The following is a 6,228-nucleotide window of genomic DNA, read 5'->3' as shown; positions in this document are numbered from 1 at the left end:
ATATGGCAAAGGATTATCAGGGTAGGTTTGTGTTAATAATAATACAATTAAGTCAATATACACTCAATGAGTGTCCATTACATTTCCAGATAGTTCCTGCAATTAGAGAAATGGTTAATATCTGTTACCTTCTAAGAAACCCATAGTCAAAAAAAAGCACCCATACAATCACAGAGTTGTAATGAAAATAATTTGATTTATGATGAACTTAAAAAAACTTAATTTATCCTCCAGATGAAAACATAAAAATCATCTAAGGAAAAGTCTTCATATAACTAAGGCAAAAGCTAAGTTTTAATTTTACACCATTGTAGAATTTTTCAATAGTATCATTCTACATAGTCCAAACTCAGCACAATTTCAGAAAGAGCAAGATAAAAATGAAAAGTTTGTTGTTGCAGTTATTTTCACAGTTATTTCTATAAATGAATTTGTGCAATCTAAACTTACAATGCAAAGTAGCAAGAAACAAAACAGAAATAGGGAACATATCTCTGCTTCTTGATGACTTCCCTTGAGTTATTTTCATGGTACAAATCAATTAAATATACTTCTAAGTATTACATACCTGTAGGGCTATACTGAGCTAAATGAGGAATTCAATGACTATTTGGGGAGCTCTGTCTTATTTTTTTTTAATCATAGTTTTCTGAAAGACATCTTAGAAAAAAAATGCATACTGTGCTGAGCTGCTTACTTCTTATTAATGATTTTCTTCCCTAATCTTTTCAACCATGTGTGGGTCACATATTTATTCAGAAAAATTTTTATGAAAATGATTGGAAAGAAATCTTCAATGAGCTTACATTTCAGATATTTTTCTAAAATGAACACTGATCAAAGCCTTTAAAAATATGACAAATTTGGTAGTCTCTTAGACCTTGAATATTGATAATTTGAGTTTCTGTGGTGATTGCAAATGTAGAAGAGAGAAGCAGGTGTTTGAAACGTGTATACCTACATATGAAGACAACGTGATGGAGGGGAAAGAGCTACAGACTAAGCTAAACTGGGTTAGTAACTGTCACTGTTTGTTTGAGAAATTCTTTAACAATGTTAAACCTCATAAATAAAATGGGGGAATTTATCATTTTGGGTCTCAGTGGAAACAGAAGCCACGCCTGAATTAGGTACAGAACTGTGGTTAAGGCTCAGGGAATCAACAACAGACATGGACACATTCAGGACCTAAATACCATGGAAGCTGTTACAGGAGAAGACCTGAAGATGCAGGGTGGAAAATTGTGCCTGGAGCTTGGTGAGAATGGAAGCCATGGAGGAGAGGGACCCCAACAGGAGCTGAAGTCACACAAGGACACATTTGTTGCAAGAACTGTGTTGCAAGACAGTGAGGGAGCTGGGGAGGATCTTCCCCCTCCTCTGCCATCTGATTTCCTGATCATCCATACCCTTGGCTCAACTCAACTAGAAGCCAGGGTTTAAATGGGCTCAGGGGAGAGAATCTACAGAGCTCATATCCTTTGGTTCAAAAAAAAAAAAAAAAAAAAAGAAGAAAAGAAGGGTGAAGCATGAACATTGTGGCTTAAAGAAAATGGTTCTAGAGGTAAAGATTTTAGACCTGTTTGAATGTGGTGGACACAAAAGATATCCCCTACTAGGAGTACTTTGGTATCTAAATCTGACTCAAAGGAGGAAATTCTACAAACCTCCTGAGTTAAGCCTTGATCAGCAGCATTATATTACCTTCTCTGAGCCCTAGTTAACCTAATTTCTGCCCCTGTGCATCTGTCCCAAATTCATATGATGAAATCCTAACCCTCAGTACCAAAGAGTGTGAAATAGGGTCTTTAAAGAGGTAATTAAATTAAAATGAGGTTATTGAATGTTATTAGATATTATTCCTTATCTAATGTTTGTGCCATCTCCAAATTCACATGTTGAAACTTAATCACCAATATGATGCTCTTTGGAGGTGGACACTGTGGGGTATGATTAAGTCATGAAACAACTCTCATGAATGTGTTTGTACCCTTATATGTAAAGAGAACCCAGACAACTACTTGTCCTTTCTGCTATATGAGTACCTAGCTAGAAAGTGCTCCCTATGAACTAGAAAGTCCTCCAAATCTGCTGGTAACTTGATCTTGGATTTTTCAGTCTCTAATACTATGAAAAATAATTTTTGTTGTTTATAAGCTACCTAGTTTATTGTATTTTGTTATAGCATACTGAATGAACTAAATTGCCTATCATAGTAGTAGCATACATTCCACAAATTAGGTCATACCATTTGTCCACTTATTAATTCAACAATGTTTATTGACATACTCTATATATTAGGAATAAAATGTTAAATAAAGTAGATAAAGTCCCTGATTTCAGATGACTGATGTTATTAGTAAGAAGAACAAAGAGTTTCTCAGGCTAAAAAACACCTTTTTGGAGAAATGGCATCAAATAAGTACTTTCTTCTCCTTTTTTTGGGGGGGTGGTGGTGATGGGGGCAGTTCTTTAGTTTCTTATGTGTTTTCTTATCCTGATAAAGAAATCGAAAAAAATATTGCTTGTGTGTATTTAAATTTTGTTGGAAAAAATAAAGAAAATCTTCTAAATTTTATTAACTTTTCAGAGTGCATAAATTAGAATATATCAATAACATAAATATATGCAAAGTGGATATGCTGATTCATGCAGGCATAGAGGACCCAAAATTAGAAAACTTAAAATTTCCTAAATTTTCCATACTTACGATTAAACGATAATATTTTAGGAGCTTGAAGTAGTTTCTCCACTCTTTCCAAATACAGTAATTTTATAATCAGCAATATATTTCAATTGTTAATTTACCTGCATTTGAATAGTGATTTTCATAATGTGTGTGTGTGTGTGTATATATATATATATATATATATATATATATATATATATGATATTTATTGCCAATTATAATGTGTGTTTCATAAAAAAATGTAGCAACCTATTTACCCTTTCAAAAATTTATAAGCTGTGTTCTAGTTGAGGCTAAGGGGCAAAAAATAAACAAACATAGAGTTTCCTATTATCAAAGACAACCGAGTCATTTGAGCAGTCCTTATGAACTACTTAATCAAATAGCTACAACTCTGAGATATCAATCAATTGCAAACTTTTATGTGAAAGTTTACATTATATACATGGACATAAAAACCAAAGCATCCTCAAATCATTAAGAATCTCATGTAAGGTGAGCTAGGGAGAGTTTATTTTCCTGAATTCTTATTGGAATTGCTCTTGAATGATAATTACCAAAAATGCAGTCCATCACCAGGGCCCCTCCACTCCCCTGTCAGTGGAGAGGTCCATAGTCAGATGCCTGTCTTGCAACTTTTTATTTCCCCAAGTGTCCGGTCAGGCTTTGGGATTGTGATTTCCTATTAATCCTTGGTGTTGGCAAATGCCCTCACTTTCTGTTGTGCTCTGCTCTGGCCTGGGATTGTTGACCTCTGGGCCACAGGTGCAGCCCTGTTCTTTTGGTGAACATGGTCATCTGGAAACTGTGCTGCCTGCCAGGCAGCATGGTTTTTCCCTGCTGGCCCCTCAGGCATTGCTCTGCTGTTGCTGTTCATCTGGCTACCATAGCAGCTACTCCCATGTGGTACTGCAGACAAGAAGATTCCTGTTCCTGCTTCCTCTGCTTTAGCTGATACAGGGCTCCTCTTCCTCCATCTCCCCTCTGTGTGTTATTTATCACTCCCTATTTAAGGAGCTGCCAAAATCAATGAGAAAGTATCTTGTTCTTGCTCTGTGTCAGATTCTGAGAGTCAACACTCTTCTTGAAGTAGTGGTTTTCAGTGTCAAAGTGAGCATTTATACGTCAATCCTCTTTGCAGATACTGGCAGAAAGAACTGGTATTATTAGGTCTGGACTAAATTCATTTCTCCAACGTTATGTCCCCAGAGCCTCATCTGTTGGGGTGAAAAAAATAACAACTGACCAGACTCAGGGTGTCTCTCTGTAGGAACTCACATGTGAAAGCCAAATACTCAATGTCGATTTTTTTGGAGATATTATTCTTCTTATGACCATCATTTATATAATCCAAGGGCACCTATTTTCCATTCCTCCTAACCCACTCCATTTACTGTAGACTCACTTTTCCTCTTCACACCAACTTAAATGCAAATGAGGGCCCTTTATTTTCCTTTACAAGAAATCTGAAAACATAAATATATTGTTTTAATTATGTATGTTTTACATAACAGATTACCTATAGTGGCTTTGTCCATTGTCAACTTGTCAAAAATGAAACTCCCTTCCCCATGTGGATCTGGGGAGTTTTAGTTAAAATCCTTTACATGAGACTGAATGGGTCAAGTGAAGCAGCAGCCATGATAGAAGATTGAGTCAATTAGGTTCAGCTGTAGCTCATCTGTTGTTGCATAACCACTGCCTAATCATGTTGCAAAGAAGAAGCTGTGCAATTTCTCTGGATCTCCTCATTCAGCTCCATGACAAAGGGCATAGATTCTCCTCCATTCTACCCCATGTTGGAGAGGTAAAAAACAGAGAAACCAGGTTGTCCTCCAGGTTTCCATTTCATTCTAACAATTCTTTTTTGTTCATGCTTCTCCTTCTGCTTCTTCATCCCTGCCCACCACTCACTTTATATCTTTTTTGCTCTTATATCTATTTGTTCTTCTTAACTGCCTGCCCAGCTCACTCCAGATCCTGGTTCAGATGCAGAAGCAATAGGAATGTGTTGAAACCTTAATAAATTTTTACAAAACTAAAGAGCCAATACTTTCAACAAATCTATTTTTATGTTCTTTCTAATAGGTTTTCTTTTTGGATCAAACCCTCATCAATAAATAAATTGGTACCAGGAGTAGAAACTAACTTTAAGTGTGAATTATCTAAATTGGTTCTTGGCATACCTGAAATTGATTATCTAATTTGGTTAAACACTTTCCTGGTGATAAAGGTAAAACTGGTGTCCCATGGCATGCAATTGAAAAACTATATATATTCAAATCATCATCTTCAGACACTTGTAATTAAGTGCATATATGTAACTGATGTTTTAATTAGGGTATTTATTTAGAAGGAGGAGGATCTTGATGACTGGAAATTGGTTATGTAATCATATATTGATGAAGCTGATGACCCTGAACACATGTTTTTTCTTATTCTCTTTAACAGAGAAAGCAACCCTTGCTTCTGTTTGTAAGGAGGTTGGTCTCTCTTTGCTGAAGATGCTCTATTAACCTTTTCTGAGATAATCACAATTCAAGGAAACACTGATCCTCCTCATGACCACCCTAATGACTTCTCATTACTTTCAAATCTGTCCAGATCCAAGTCTCAACAAGAGTCACAAAGTTGTGATGAGTGAGAAAATATAATATAAAGTCACAATACGTCATGAGTGAAAAGTTATAAGTGAAGCACAAAATGTGATGAGTTAAAAATTGCATGCTCTATTCTAACTTAGTTCTATAGATTTCTGGGGAAAAAACGGAAATTATTCAAGGAATGTGGGAGCATGTTGAAGGAATCTAAAATCCAGTCAAATGTATTGAAAATTAAAGCAGTATTTCTAATTCGGCACATTATCTTTAAGATATGGGAATTGCTCCAACAGTTGATGTAGTTGCTAGTTTGAAGCTTGGACATGGTGGTCTCCAATAACAGAGGTAAAAAGACCAGACTTCCTTATTATACTGAATAGAAAAGTATCCAAAGGCTAGAGTCATTGTGATGGTAGAGTGGGTTAGAGCCTCATGTACTTTCCCTAAATAGATCCTCCAGAAAGAGTACATTCCTAAGTTTCTGAGAAATATATTCAAAGGAGAGCTCTGTGGTTGATATTCTCTGAAGGCAAGAAATGAGAAATGTGACTGGTGTACTTAGTTTCAGTAGGGATGATGGCATCCTAGAGTGGCAAGAGCCAAGTAGCCAAAGGGTAAAAAACAATTTAGCAATAAAAATTCTAATGGTAACAATTCTAAAGCAATAATTAGAGTGATCCTGCCAGCAAATGATTTGGCTTTGTTTGTTTATGGTGTCCTAGATGTAGAACAGGTGGACAGTTTACTAAACCCTCAAATTATTTATGTAAGCATACAGGCTCTAGATTTAGTGAACAGAAGTTATAGCCCCTCAACAAATTTTCAGACTTGAGTCAATTAACAGATTCAGAAATGTGTTACTTAAGGAGAGGCCAATTCTTCTTGTCAGTGCACATGCAAGAACTCGAGGCTCCAGGGGAACTGCCTACCACTTGGGCT

At 36.0% G+C, this 6,228-nt stretch overlaps 1 pseudogene across 1 annotated transcript in view; it reads left to right on the top strand.

The window, feature by feature from the left end:
* The first annotated feature begins 1,197 nt into the window (after positions 1-1,197).
* LOC308649349 (chromobox protein homolog 1-like) overlaps positions 1,198-6,228 on the top strand; it is a 42,891-nt pseudogene continuing 37,860 nt past the window's right edge. The window contains exon 1 of the transcript in view: positions 1,198-1,348. The product of the transcript in view is annotated as a chromobox protein homolog 1-like (transcript). The remainder of the gene's footprint in view (positions 1,349-6,228) is intronic.

This window comes from Spermophilus citellus (assembly GCF_964194105.1).
Source record: "Spermophilus citellus genome assembly, chromosome: 5".
Taxonomy (NCBI): domain Eukaryota; kingdom Metazoa; phylum Chordata; class Mammalia; order Rodentia; family Sciuridae; genus Spermophilus; species Spermophilus citellus.
Note: the sequence above shows the minus strand (reverse complement) of the source record. Positions and strands in the feature narration are given on the sequence as shown.